This window comes from Lactuca sativa, chromosome 9 (genome assembly GCF_002870075.4).
Source record: "Lactuca sativa cultivar Salinas chromosome 9, Lsat_Salinas_v11, whole genome shotgun sequence".
NCBI classification, from domain to species: Eukaryota; Viridiplantae; Streptophyta; class Magnoliopsida; order Asterales; family Asteraceae; genus Lactuca; species Lactuca sativa.
Window position 1 is genome coordinate 174,373,028 of NC_056631.2, and position 15,573 is coordinate 174,388,600.

At 33.1% G+C, this 15,573-nt stretch overlaps 1 long non-coding RNA gene and 2 pseudogenes across 1 annotated transcript; all 3 read right to left on the reverse strand.

The window, feature by feature from the left end:
- Positions 1-4,815: 4,815 nt before the first annotated feature.
- On the reverse strand, positions 4,816-5,762 carry LOC111916976 (mitochondrial carrier protein CoAc2-like; annotated as a pseudogene).
- A 1,504-nt stretch (positions 5,763-7,266) lies between these two features.
- LOC111916977 (RING-H2 finger protein ATL46-like) lies at positions 7,267-8,310 on the reverse strand (annotated as a pseudogene).
- A 5,490-nt stretch (positions 8,311-13,800) lies between these two features.
- On the reverse strand, positions 13,801-14,642 carry LOC111916988 (uncharacterized). Its single transcript, XR_002858743.3, has 3 exons — positions 14,430-14,642; positions 14,245-14,344; positions 13,801-14,154 (listed from the first exon to the last, which is right to left on the reverse strand). It is a non-coding gene; the product is annotated as an uncharacterized LOC111916988 (long non-coding RNA).
- Between the last annotated feature and the right edge of the window lie 931 nt (positions 14,643-15,573).

Sequence of the window (15,573 nt, forward strand, 5' to 3'; positions counted from 1 at the left end):
CGATCGCATGGTTCGGTAATCAGAATTTTGAGTTGTTGCTTAAGAGTTATAATATGAGTAGATAACAACAAGGTTTTCATGTGGATTGTAAGGATAAGTTTTTCCGCAAAGTTTTAAAAAAAAGAAAAAAAAAGGGTTTTAATTTTATTTATTTTAAAATATCCTTACAATGGCATCTATGGAAAATTGTTGCTTATATGTTTCCAGTAATAGCAATATTGGAAAGTGGATTTGATTCCTTAATTTGTGGAAGTGTCTGAATTTACCAAATGAAGAAAGTTTTCATCACCCAAGTTTCAATTGGACAGAAACTTGGAATCATACAAGTTGTATTGTATGATGAATGAGAATTTTCATCTTTGAAAATTAAGACTAATTCTTTGATCACATGTATATGTGAGTCAATTGAAGGACTAATGAATTAGGTACACTGGGTGTGCGCTGGTCAAGGTCCACCACAAAGATTGATTTGTCATGATTTACTAAAGATTAGTAAATATGATTATACTTATAAGGTTTAGTATAATTCTGTAACATTGGAATGGTTACAATGTATGACAAAACAAATGAGAAGAATCAAATTAGGCAGAAAGACAAAAGTTTCTCAAATCTAAAAGGATGGGAGAGTACTTTAGTATCATATTTCATGATCATCTTAATGATTATGAAACCATATCACAAATTCATACTCTAAGGAAGTCTTAGTGCATTATTATGGCTAAGAAGAGAGGTCATGAATTGTTGGATTGGTTAAGATCAAGAAGATGAGTCATATTTCGTTCCAAAACAATTCTTAGAGTCATACTCCAAGATTGTAACCTTGAGTGACATATAGGAAGATTTATTAACACTAGTCAAATGTAAGAGTAAAATGTTTTCTACTCTTTTACATTTGAGATTGGTAAGTTGTGATGTCTTGGATGAGACACAGACCAACTAAGACCAATTGTGTAAAGTGTTAGTCTTGATAAGAATCCGCACTATCCCTTGAATATTTGTTTTGTCCAGGAATGGTTCTTGACTGGGGAAACTTATATGTCAAGGGGACAGTGGGAGCCTTAAAGATCCTGAAAGAGTTTCAAGATTTAATCAAGAGTAAAACCTGTAATTTATCACTAGCACACGACTTAAGGTTTGCAACCTATCGTGTTGACATAATTCTTATTTATGTACCTACTTCAAATAAGTTGAATTTTCATGTGAGTTATCAGAGTTCAACTTGGAAGCATTGGTGGCCTTATGCTACCAAGGTGACAAGAAACTAAGATTGAACAAGTTTAATCCGTGTAAGGCTGAATTTCTCACTAACCTTATCTTGTGATTATGGTTTTGACAAATTCACATGGATAGGAACTCATACACCATAAGATCTAAGTGATAAGGTTTCTTTCCGATTCATGAAAATGATGGTGAGGAAACGCTTTCAGTAAGTAGATTTTACGTAGATATCAATTGTGTTATTTTCATTTTCAAAAGTCGTTAGTGGAGCGCGTGTGGTTAACCGGCACACTAACATGGACTTGTGAGAAATGGCAAATTCCTAAGCAATTGAGACTATGATTACGACATCCCTTTTCATAGTTCTGAAAATTGTTTAGACACACATGTGAGCTATCTAAGAAAGGGTGTATGAATCTAAATTTCAGAAGTCTAGCAGATTTCTGGAAATATGTCAGAGCTAGTGGGAGCATAAGTGTTATGCTGATAATCATCATGTTAGTGGAGCATGATTATTACGTTTAGTGTTGCAAGTTAGCAATGTTAATTATAGAAAACAAAAGTTTCAATTCGTGAAGTTTCAGGGGTTGAAAAGTTGTTTTTCTATAATTAAGGGAGAGGAAATTATACATCATTTCAATTCTAAAGCTTAGATTGAGATTTTAATCATCTTTAGTCAAGAATATATATGAATTTTGTGTTGGAATGGTTCAAATTCAAGAAATTCTATATATATTGCGTTTTTAAAATTCGATTATGATTACGGCATCCCTCTTCATAGTTAAATTTTGAAAACATGGCAAATGAAAAATATTGTAGCAAAAGACTTGTCTAGTATCATTTCTTTGAGTCAAACATCATGAATCTTGTCCCATATGCTTCGGATGTAGGATCGATTGCATGTGCTATAATATTCATCCTTTCTAAATTTTCCAAATGCTCAGGGCATTTTGAAGGGAAAAGTCTAGAACTGGATATGACTAAAGTGATTAAGCAATTGTCGAGGACAAATCTGAGGTTCACCAAAGATTGGTTGCTCAGGGAAAGTTGGAAGTATGATGTAAGTTGTCAGAAAGGACCGTATTGACATGTTCTGAAAAGAAGTAACTCTTGTTCGGAAGTGATAATCAAAATGGGACTATGGAAATGTCTCCATAGGAGGAAGTTATTCAATCTGTGTAACATTAGAAAAACTTAATGCAAGAAGGATGTTCAAAGCAATGTACTTTGAATATGAGACTTCGTTTCCATAGAGTTGATCTCCTTTGGAATCCTCTGTAATGACTGATGACAAGGTTTTGGTGACCTTGCGCATAATCATTTTGAGAAGATCAATGCATATAAGTTTAAAATCTAACAGATTTTTGGTAAATGGTAGAAATTAGAAATTCTTACATTTACAATAAGGTTTTAGGATTGTGAAATGAGTATCATTGGAATCATGTTCAATTGATCTACATCACAATGTAAGGATCATAGACATAGTGTGCATACTTGGAGTATGGCATAACTATTGTTTAGAAAAACAAAGTGTACATGCTAGGAGCATGGGATAACTATTGTTTTTATTCAAGTCTTAAGTTGATTGTTTGAAACATTATACAATGAATAATGTGTAATCAATATGGTGAGAAATAAAAGGTGGTTCTATTTATATTCAAAAGGGTTCTGAGACCATATTGGATTCAATTATTATTGTGTTTCACATTTGCATGTTTTGACTTCCAAAATAGCTAGGTTATTCTTTCCGAATGACTAAGTTATTTAAACACTCACTACTAGAAAAACAGCCTTTTACGACGCTCATTGCGCGTCGTAAAAGGCTCAGACGATGCGCAAATGCACGTCAAGAAAGGCCCTGTCATAAAGAGAGACGACGCGCTTTTGCACGTCATCTATAGACGACGCGCAATTACGACACGCAATGCGTATCAAGGAAGGCCCTGTCATAAAGGAAGACGACACGCATTCACGTGTCGTAACCTTACGACGCTCGTGTTAATGACACACAATGTGTATCAAGAAAGCCCCTGTCAAGAAAGGCCATGTCATAAATGAAAATGACACACATTTTTGCGTATCATAATTTCAAATGTTTTAAAAAAATATTATTTATAGATTTACTAATTTTCAAATTAAATAATAGATTAAAAATCTCATAATACAAAATAAAATACCATAAATAACAAAGATAATTCATTTCACTAATATGTCAAATACAAATAATTATTCCAAAAGTGAGTAAATGTTATAAAAAATGAACTCATTTATATACAATTGCATCATCTAGCTTACTATGTGCCAACAACTCTATGTGTGTTTACTTTTGCTTGAGTCTCGTTTCCTCCAAAGCTTCTAGCCATGCCAAAATATGATACCTTGAGTCTCGTATGAATAGATCGAGTGCAATAGGTCTAGCTTGTATCATTCCAAATAATTCCAATGCTCGTCTCTATACAAGCCAATAATTTGAGAACTTAATTTTAGTATTATTTTATAATTAATCAAATAAGAAAACAATAAATACCTTCTGCCATATATGAAAGAGAACAAGATAAACAAGATCAGTATCGCCACTTTCAGTTGCCTTAGTCAGGGTTGTATCTTCATCCCCAATTCTTAGTAACAAAGGAACCTAGAAAAGTGCTAATTTCCTCCTGCTGTGTGATCTGCATGAGCAGCAACTGCAGCATAAGAAATGCTTCTGCACAATTTTAACTGAAAAATCCCAAAAAGTTAGCCATTGACATTTTTAGTGTACTTTAATCCTATAAAACTCTGAACAAACCTTATCAAGTATGATATATCCTGATAACCACTTCATGCAAAATAAGCCTCAAAAAGAATCAATCCACCAATCAAAACTGAACAAGTCATATCATATATCTAGATAATTGTTCACCATATCCACTATATCACAATATAAGAGATAAGAATATTGAGAGGCCTAATTTTGTATGAAATCCATGTCAAAATTGAAAGGAACTTTATTCAAACCTAAAACAGGCGTATGTATGCGAGCATGTGGTTCTTGATGAAACAAGAATTATAACTGAATTGTCACTGGAATAACAAAAGTGAATCGTTGATGTATAAATATATAATTCCAACTTTTGAGATGAAAATATGTTAAGGGATTAAGTAGAAGAAATTACCCAGAACCAAAAGAAAGAAGCTAGCTCAAACGCGTTTTGCATACAAATTGATCATGAGTTATGAAGTTATGTTATTAGCCCTAACAAGTTTATTTTTTGATTGTAGGTTATGAAAAATCTATTCCATTGTTTAGATAGTCACGAGCTTCCTTTCCTTCAATGGCAAGAATGTTTTGCAGTTTTAGCAAATCGACTTCATAAAGATCTTAAAAACAAGAAGCATTGATTCCAAACTGCATTGATCAGGGATTTACTTGAAAGAGCGCCATGTTTGACTTCTCTATCTAAGGGATTATTAGCTCACCCTCAAATCATTGCAGAGAGGGGATAGGATAGTTGTGCCTATACATTGGAATAGAACCTAGGATAGATTACAAAAAATATACAATTTTCAATTACCTTCAAAACTAATGGGCAAACGAATACCGTGCTAAAATTATAATTATTGTGATGAGGGCACTTTAATTGCAACTGATGGCACCACCTAAAAAAATTCCTTGTTAAGTCCTAACTTTTTACAAATTCGCCCTTTCAGGTAATTAACAATCTCACCTTCACATGGTTGACGCTAAATACTGAAAATAAATGTTTCCATCCTTCTTTTTGGACAATCATAACAAGAGTTCCCATTGTTCCTTTCAGTTGAGAGCTTGAGCCTTGTAGACGTTGAACCTTCAATACTCAAACAACATGTATCTTGATAATCCCATACTTTGATTATATACATATAGATATACATATATATATATATATATATACACACACACACACACACACTAGATTTAAAAGATTGCCTGCATTTGGCGTTTGACAATATCCAAAGGGTAAGTGAAAGTCTCACCAAGTAAACCAGCAACCGACCCACAAGCAAGTTTGACCATCATGTTCTTTCTGTAATCAATGGGGAAATGGCTTTTCATTTTCTCATAGAAGTAAAACTTCAAACCTGAGTAAGGAAAGATTCCATAGAGTGATGGAGCTACAAAAAAATATCAATTTTTATAAATAAAAAAAAACTTATTTTGTATGAGAAATTAAAAAATTCATACCAACACCATGATACAGCCCTCTAATCCAAACATCTCTATAAGTTCTAGAAAAACAATCCCTAATTCCTCTGAATGCAATGTTCGCTACTCATGGCTTCTTTCATGTTCAATTTGGGAGTATCCACAACCTGTACTATCAGATGAAAATGATTGGGCTAGTTAGACACTTGCATATTAAAAAAAGTATGTAGCAATTTGTTAAAATAAAGTTGTGGGAATTATGATCGTATACCTAGTAAGCCAATTTAGTTCTAACCAAATCAAGTGGATAAGTAAAAAGAAGAGCAGTTCCTCCAGATAATGATCCTGGTAACAGATCAACAACTGGACCACTTCCCATTCCAGGTTATTTTAACACAAGTAAACTATAGTCTATAGACCGAGGTTATTTTTGTAATTACTGCATCAATTGATGGGTTACTATCCTTTCCAAACTTCTTAGTAATAAAAAAATAAAATTCAATGAGTTAGTAATGCCTAGTTTCTCATGAAAAATGTCTGACCTTGACATTGATTTTGAGGGAGACATTTTAGAGATACTATTTGTTGATCTTTAGAAGATATTTTGTAAGACAACATTGTGAAATCAACCCGAGTTCCATTTCACATATCTGCTTCACATCACTTGAAACCCAAGCAACTTTACTGTCTGTTTGGTTGGAAGGAATGGAATGGAATGGTCAATTCTATTCCATCAAGCAAAACAAAAAAGTTTTCTCTTTAATTCCAATGGAAAGGTGATAAGCATATGAAAGCTACATACCGTATAACTTGCCATTGTTGTCAGGGAGAATGGTAATAAGCAATTCCAACTCTTTTCCTCCAAGTTTGTTTACAGTGGCTGTATACACATGCTTTAAAGCCTTCTTGACCTGATCTGGTCTTGCAGAGTAGATTGGAACCACACTTTCACTTTTAAATTCCTGAAATTTCCAACATTTTGTATATAATTTAAATATTTAATTTATGAAAGATAATATTTGAGTTGATTATATACATACCATGCCAGATTCTTGGCACATTTGGACCAACTGATGACAAAAACTTTGAGCAGCACTATCTGGAACAATTCTTGAGAAGTTGATACAAGCCCAGTAATTAACAACAATTCCATTTATTACTTTCTGTATCATGAAAATAGTATAATATTAATTATCTTATAAACAATTGAAACAGTCCCTGTATATGTTAATAATTGGATACCTGATACATGTGCTTGACAAATAGCTTCCCAAACAACAGCTAGTTCTAAGCCACTAGCTATAAGCTGAAACAGCCAAAAGGACATGAATTACATACTTAGAAGAGCCTTGTTGCTGCTTGTTCTTGAACCTGTGAAAATCAAAGTAGTTACAAACATAATCAACTGTTAAAATTAACTTGAACATTAGATACACAAAAAATGTATATGAATATTATGGTACACTATGTATAATATAAGCGCGTACCTTGAACTCATAGTTATGTGTTTCTGCAAATTTTGTAGCAAAAGCAAGAGAGAGCAGAAGGCTCAGAAGGGTCAAGTGAACTTATGAATTGACAGTATTTGGCATTGCATTGGGTCTAATATAATAATATTCACAATGTTTTGGGAAGGAAAGAGAAGCAAATTTCAGTAATAAAATAAAGTGTTTTGAGTACACTTTGTCGTGTTCAATAAAGCAAGTCACATATAATAACATAAAATCATTCAGTAATATCACAAGAAAAAAGATAATAAAAAAATCATCAACACTTGATGATTACTTGGCCCAAACTTCCACATTCAAATAATTGTACAACTCCCTCAGCATGATGTACAAGTCACATTACCATAAACAATGAACTAAACTAACGATGAAAATTACTAGGATTCAACTTTCTTGATGGTAACCTTACATTTTCAAGAACCAATCATATGGGTACTAAAGAGTCTTGAAATTTATGTTGATATTTCTTTGACCAAAGCCAAATCTTGGATACAGAAAAGCTTTCACCTTTGCTTCTACTACTATTTTTCTTTCCATCACTATCCCCATCAACTGAGCTATTCCCCTTATCTTTCTCAATACCTAAATATTTTTTTCCAATATTACCCCTACTAGGGCAAAATCTCACCTGTAATTCCGAGTTTCCCACCACATACTCATAAGATCCCATTCAAAAGCACCTTCTTGAATCAAGATTACTTTTACTAGTCTCCCCCACTTCTTTCTCGTCTCTTTTCTTACCATTTATGGCTCTAAACTTTCCAAATCTAACCGAATACACCCACTTTTCATTCCCCCCCCCCCTCCAGATTGGTTAAAATTACAATATATCCCTAATACATGATCATATTCTTCCCTTGAATCATCATGGAAGTTGAAGACTGGATTTTCAACCGAAAATCCAGGAGTAAAAAGTGTACCTCTGCATAAAGGACAACTCGAATTTGAAAGCAACAAAGTGTCGATACAATGAATGTGAAAAGCATGGCTGCATAAAGGAAACAACCTTAGCTTATCTTGTTATGAGAATTCACAAAGACAAACTGCACAATCGAAGGGCTCTTTTAACCCCATTAGTTCTTTGTAAAGAAACAATGGGAGAGCGTCAATGAAAGCTTGATCGAAACCAGAATGTAAATGGAAGAGCTGTTGTTGTTGTCTCTAGTCGGCGACATCATCATTACCGTTACTTTCTTGAAATATTGAAGATTGATGATGAGAGTTTGAAGATGATGATGATCTTTTCTTCTTCATGAGGTATCTTGCAAGAAAGTAAAGTAACCAACAGATGACGAACCCAATTCCCAATACAATCACACTATTTCTAGCGAAGATTATAGATGAGCGAGGTTTATGGTTACTGGGAGGAGAAGAAAAAGGAGAAAGGTTTTGTTTGATGAGGGGTTTGATTCGGAGCATGTTAGTAGATATGAAATGCTACAACAATCATCAAGTTTGGAAGAGTTATCTTGCAGAAAACTTCTATTGAGATTTTGAGATATGAACATCATGGGGATCTTGTGTTGAGATTTTGATCTTGTTTCTGAACACTTCTGAGTGAAGAAGTATGAAGGTTAATTTTTGTTTAGATGGCGATGAGGGGTGGATTTATATACAGAGGAAGAAGATAGAGAGGAAGAAGACTACCCAATCCCATCTTCTCCTCAAATCACGCCAGAGCACTCAACGTGAAGATTCGCAGACCCCCATTCGCCGGTTCTGTGAAGGATTTTGTGAGGTCTGCATCCCAAGTTCTTTGAAGCGGGGTTTATGAATTATAAGAAAATAACGTTAGAATGAGGTTTAGATGAGATCGTCGGTGACGAACAAGAAGTGATGATAGAAACTAGGGTTATTGGCTCACGAAAATGATGAATTAAAGAACTAACCTTAAACCCTCTATAAACAAGGTATGTGTATGCAGACAGATCGATATGTAAGTAATGGAGTAGTAGTGGTGGCCATCATCTCCATTGTCCATCGCATACATTAATGGAGGGGGATAACGAACCCTAGAAGGCCATTACATTGAGCAATCGCACATTTAGAGAGTGAAAGGTAGTGAAATGGTGCATCGGTGGTTGTTGTTTTAGCAATCCTGTGGGGGACTGTTTAATTTAGAAGGAGAAGAAGGATTTTAGAAGGAGAAGAAAACCAGAAGGGTGATTAGGGTTTTCTAGAGTATTAGGGTTTTTTTGTTTGAGGATTTTAGAAGGAGAAGAAGGAGATAATCAGGCGAAGAAGATTATTAGGATTTTTTTTGTTAGAGGATTTTAGAAGGAGAAGAAGGAGATGAATCAGGCGGGCTGTTTAATTTGTTGGGTTTTCATTTCCCACCATAGATTGTTAAAGCAACAGAGAATGCGCCTTTCTAAAAAAAGATAAAGCGACACATTTACACGATACGCTTATTATGATAGGTGCCCTCCGTGTTTTTTTTTTGGACACTAATTTTAGGGTGCGCAAAAATGCGTGTACTATATCCTTCAAATTTTGGAAAACTGACATTAATTTTTAGGGCACACACAAATACGCGTTCTCTATCAGTGTGTGTCATTAATTGCGCGTCGTAAAAGGTTGTTTTTCTAGTAGTGACTCCATAGTCGTTCATATGTTGGAAATAGGTATGAATCAAGACTGTCATGGATCGGTTTTGTAGATGGCTAAATGGGTTTAGTCATAGCAATGGTTGCTACAACATTCATGAGTGCTCATAAGTTATGAGTATTGGAATAAACCCACGCTCACTTGTATCACTTCATGGAATTTATCTCGAGTGATCGTGAGACGGTAATATCATATAAATCTTCAAACCTAGAAATATGAGTTGGTTGTGCATTGATTGCACGTAAACGCATCAGTAACTTGATGTTATAAAACGTGCCTTTGTGTACAATGCAACAAGTAGTAGAACAAGTATATGAGTCGAAGTTTATCTGTTCCTTCTAGAAATAGAAGCGATATCTAGGCCCCTCGATGATTTTGTTGTGACCTATGTACCGGCCGGTCAGAACTAAATTGATGTGTTCGATTAAGTTCTTTGTCAAACAAATCGAAAATCGGGAAACAAACTGCTGGACAACAAATACGACGTTGTTCCATGTATTTGTCCGGCTGATATCATGAGGACAGAGGATTATATGATCACTTATCTAAAATGGCGCTTCATAGTTCAACAGAGTCTTCATAGTTCAACGGAGTTTTCGAAAGCTACGATTGCTAGTTGGTTCCTGAAGTAACATACGCAAATATAGTTATTAGACTTATCCAAGTGGGAGTCTGTTGGATAAGGTGTCTAAGTCCATAACTTATTTGGTATATACTTGACCTGACCCGGCATGGTCCATTTGGGTTGCATCTCATCCAAACTATTTATGGATATTTTTATGAGAGTTATACACATATGTTTATTAATATATTATAAGTTATAATATATTAATATGAGATTATGTTATTTAATTAGTTTTGGTCTTAAATTAATTATGAATTAATTTAGAGATTAAAAGGAAGACTAATTAGATTATGGGCTATTGGTTTTATATAGTGTGGGCTAATGCTTTTTGTTAATGGGCTAGGCTTATATGGAAGTCCATGGATGATCCATGGAGCTTTTAACCCATGGATCCTTGGAAAGGAAAGGTCATGGGTTATTAGGGTTTCAGCCTAACCATCCACACTATATAAGCATGCTTATGGAGCATGAAATGGTGCCTTAGTGTAACTAGTGAACTAGTGTGTGTGAGCTTGTGTGTGGCCGAAATATACAAGTGTATACACTCTCTCAAAGTTTTCCAAGAGTTTGTGGTGTTTTGTGATTCCATTTGAGGCATTCACACTATTGGTGCTTGGCCCTCAAACTCCTCAAGAACCAAACTCATCAAAAAGGTATGTAATCTCTTCTAACTCTTTATGTTGAAATGTTCCCCATGCCATGTTAGATAGGTTATGAACCTTGGAAAAATTATTATTTTGCATGTATTTAGACAAACATGGATCCAAGGTTTATTAGGGTTGCATGCACACTTAGGAAGTGTTAGATTGCTCAAAACCCAACAGTAACCTTATACCCCCCTTATAGACCGGCTTCGTGAATGAGGCCTAGTAACGGTAAGATTGAATTTATCTTATACATATCTATATAATTAAAATTATGATAACAGTACAAGGATGTATTTTAAACATTTAAAATACTTGGTGGTTTAATCTATTAATTAAACTATACTCTTAATTTAATTAAACTTAAACCATGTCTTTATGGAATTATTAACTCTTTTAATTAAACACTTTAATAATTTAATAAAGTTTTTAAAATTCTAGAGTTTGGAACTAAAGCATTAATGTGTGTTCCAAAACTTGAGGGAAGGTTTTGAAACTATTCAAATCTTTCATTTCATAACTTATGAGTTTAATGGTTCATTAAAAATGAAGACTCTTCATTTTAATGTAACCCCTTATTATTTAATAACATTTTTAATGAAGTGACTTTTCAACATCCATAACTTGAAGACAAGTTATGGAGTCATTAAGCAATTTAATGGAAAAACTCTTCATTTTTATGTAACCTACAACACTTTTATGAGTTTTTAAGATTCATAAATATGATTTTTCACATAACTTGAAGTCAAGTTACAAAAACATATTTTATGAACTTCTTTTAGATTAATATGGATTGAAATCAACAAAGACACAATTTTTTTTCATCAATCTAAACTAACTCATAAATCAAGGAAACATAAAACTTTTTGTAATCCATAACTTATGGAGTTAAATGCTTATTTTATGATGAAACTTTTCATGTTCCATAACTTAAGATTAAGTTATGGACTTTTTTAAAACATTAACACAAAATTTTGTAACTCCATAAAACTATGAATCAAAATTTTTTTTAAAACCTTTTCATATTCATAACTTATGGAGGTTTCAAAACTCTTAAGATCACAACTTTAAAAAAAACAACTTTTGAGCTCCGAAATTTTATGATAAAATTTGTAACTCCTTCAAATATTTAGATCAAACTTTTAAAACTAATAAAATAATCATATCATTTTATCTTTTACTAAATTTGACCTAACTCAACTCATATAGCAAATAATTCAAATTTTACAAATAATTAGTTTTTCACAAAACAAGTAATTATCTTAAAATTTGACAAACTTCATGTTTTGTTTCCTTTCTTTCTTTCAACTTTGAAAATCAAACATTTGCATGAATATAACAGAAAACAACCCATGGCTCTGATACCACAGTTGGGTTTTGAGAATTCTAACACTCCTAAGTGTAAATGTAACCCTAAATACCTTGGATCTATGTTTTCTCTATTATACATACAAATATGAATACTCCAAGGTATTATCCTATCTAGCATACAATAATTGATACTTGGGTAATCAAATGGATGTAATACATACCTTTTTTTTTGATCTAGCTTGTCTTCATGAAGCTTGAGTGCCTAGTGCCCCAAGTGTGACACCTCAAATGGTTCACACAACACCATGAACATTTGGAATAACCTTGAGAATAAGGATACTTTGGTTTTTCTCTTGTGAAATCGGCTAGCCCTCTTAGTGTACCCATACTAGTGCCATTTCATCAACCAAGGACCTATTTATATAGTGTGGAGATTAGGGTTAAACCCTAATACCCATGACCTTTCATTTCTTATGATCCATGGGTTAAACACTCCATGGACTATCCATGAAAGCTTAGCCCAACTTAAATGAACTTGGCCCATCACACAAATATATCTAAGAGTCCATATTTAATTAGTTCCTTTTGATCACTTAATTAATTATTAATTAATTCTTGATCAATACTAATTAGATAATATGATTATATATTAATATATTAGAACTTATAATATATTAATATAAATCACTAGTATCCTTTTTCCTCATCTTGTCTATCCAATTGTCCCGATGCCATGCAACCCAAATGGACCATGTCGGGTCGGGTCAAATCTTACCAGTTATAGTTATGGACTTAGACATTAATCCAATAGAAATATCCCGGTTTCATCGAAAAGATTGTTTTAAGGGACAAAGTGTTTTCTAATCACCGTCTTATCAAGTGAGTGTATAGTCACTTTCATCTTACACATAGATATGAAGTATTTTATATAAAATACATGTTGTGTGTGTGTGTATATATATATATATATATATATATATATATATATACTAGCAGTGTACCCGCGCAAAGCAGCGGGGCACGTGAGTTCTTTCGGTGATATATTTCCATTACAAAACTGTTATGTTAAACAAAAAGTACATGTTGAAGACAATATAATCCAACTATGGTGTTATTTGATATTCTAAGTTCTGAAGATGAAAAGTTGGATGATGAAGCTGTGGAAAAGTCTGACACATTAGATTCAACAAAACCAAAAACTTTGTCACCACCACTGAAGAGACCCCGTGTCAAAGTTCAAAGCCGAAACAGATGTTATAGGCTTCATGATGAAGAAGATGGTGAATTTCATGTTGATGTCGGGTAAGATCATTTGTCCTTTGTTTTACAAACGATCATGAAAAACTGTTTTATTTTTTATATTTAAAGGATCAAGAAACTTATGAATGCCATAAATTTTATTTTTTTAGGAGTGGTTTGCTTACTATTGCAGCTAAAAACCAGCCATCTTAGGATGATGAAGATGTAGTTGTTAACACCTAAGTTTTTTTAGTAGATTTATTTGATGTTGGATTTTTTATGGTTGTCTTTCTTTGGATTGTTTCAAATAAGTTAAAAACTAAGCTTTTTTAGTAGATTTGTTTAATGTTGGAAATTTTATGGTTGCCTTTCCTTAGATTGTTTCAAATAAGTTACATGTTTTTATGGTGTTGTTTTTCCTTTGATTGTTTCAAATATTGGGTCTTGACATGAGGTGTAGCTAAATAACTAATTTATTCAAAGCCATGTGAGAATATCTATGCTAAGTTACTGCTATACAGGGATTTCATTTATCTTTGGAAAGGGATCCCATGATTAAGAAGTGCAAGTACCTATCCATCTTTGTGTTTTTCTCACATAACCTACCATATGAAATCTTATCACAACATCATAATGCATCCGATGCACAACATTGTTATTTTATGTAAAACTAAACCTAGAATTTGAAATAAAATAATGTAAAATGTTTAAAATCTTATGACAATAACTAACATGCTCGACAATGCACTTTGTATTGGTTGATGCGACAAAAGTATTGGCAGCAATATTGGCGAAACTTTCACGACTACATATGTGCTTCTTTTGGTCTTTGGAAAGCTTCATGTCGAAAGAATGATTTTTAAATAACTATCAAGTGGTTTTTAATCATTTAAAGATACAGCATATAAGATAGTTGATTGTTGGTACCATAAAAACACAACCAAGCTCATTAACTTTGTTGTTTTGCATCTTTGATTATTGAAAATTTATTGAAGTAGAACACTTTAGCCAACCCACTTCAATGAACCTATAAATGCATATAAACCCACAAAATATTCATCAGAAAGATGAGCCTTTAAACCAATAAGAAAAATTAACAACAAAATCCAAACCTTTAAATCGAAAAAATATAAAGAAATTATGGTTTCGAGGTGCCTGATGGTGACGAAGGTGTTGGTAGGTTGCGAGGAGGCTGCAAGGTTGAAGATGTGAATGAGTAATAGTGTAGAATGACTCAGTTTTATTCTGTTTTTAAGTAGAAATTGGTGGCAACATCTAAAGGAGGGGAAAATAACAAAGAAAAAAAATTAATTAAGCCCTAAATTTACCAAAAAAAAGGAATCATACAAATACAGAGGAGACGAAAAATCAAGGAACTGATTATCACCTTTAACACAACGATAGTCCTGAGAAGGAATCGTGAACGTGGACTTCTAAACAACACAATAACCGTAGAAAACATAAGAAAAGAAGTAGAAGGTCAATTCAAATTTGGAGCATCGATTGTCGATTTCGGTATTGCATGTGCCGCCGGAAGGACGATCCTTAAATGTCGATATCCTAAGAAGCTTCAATTGGGTTTCAATTTAATGAAGTTGTCTCTTTAAAATTGATATTTCCAGTTTTGCCCCCACACTGGAGATAGTCAGGCAGATTGCTACTGTGTTTAACGATATCACCAACTTAAATGAACTTGGCCCATCACACAAATATATCTAAGAGTCCATATTTAATTAGTTCCTTTTGATCACTTAATTAATTATTAATTAATTCTTGATCAATACTAATTAGATAATATGATTATAAATTAATATATTAGAACTTATAATATATTAATATAAATCACTAGTATCCTTTTTCCTCATCTTGTCTATCCAATTGTCCCGATGCCATGCAACCCAAATGGACCATGTCGGGTCGGGTCAAATCTTACCAGTTATAGTTATGGACTTAGACATTAATGCAACAGAAATATCCCGGTTTCATCGAAAAGATTGTTTTAAGGGACAAAGTGTTTTCTAATCACCGTCTTATCAAGTGAGTGTATAGTCACTTTCATCTTACACATAGATATGAAGTATTATATATAAAATACATGCTGTGTGTGTGTGTATATATATATATATATATATATATATATATATATATATATATAGATTGTTTATTTATGTGAGATGGATGTTGAATGAATGTTTTATACATGTTTAGAATGGTTTAAACTGTATATGTATTTTTATCTACAAATATGTTGGGTAT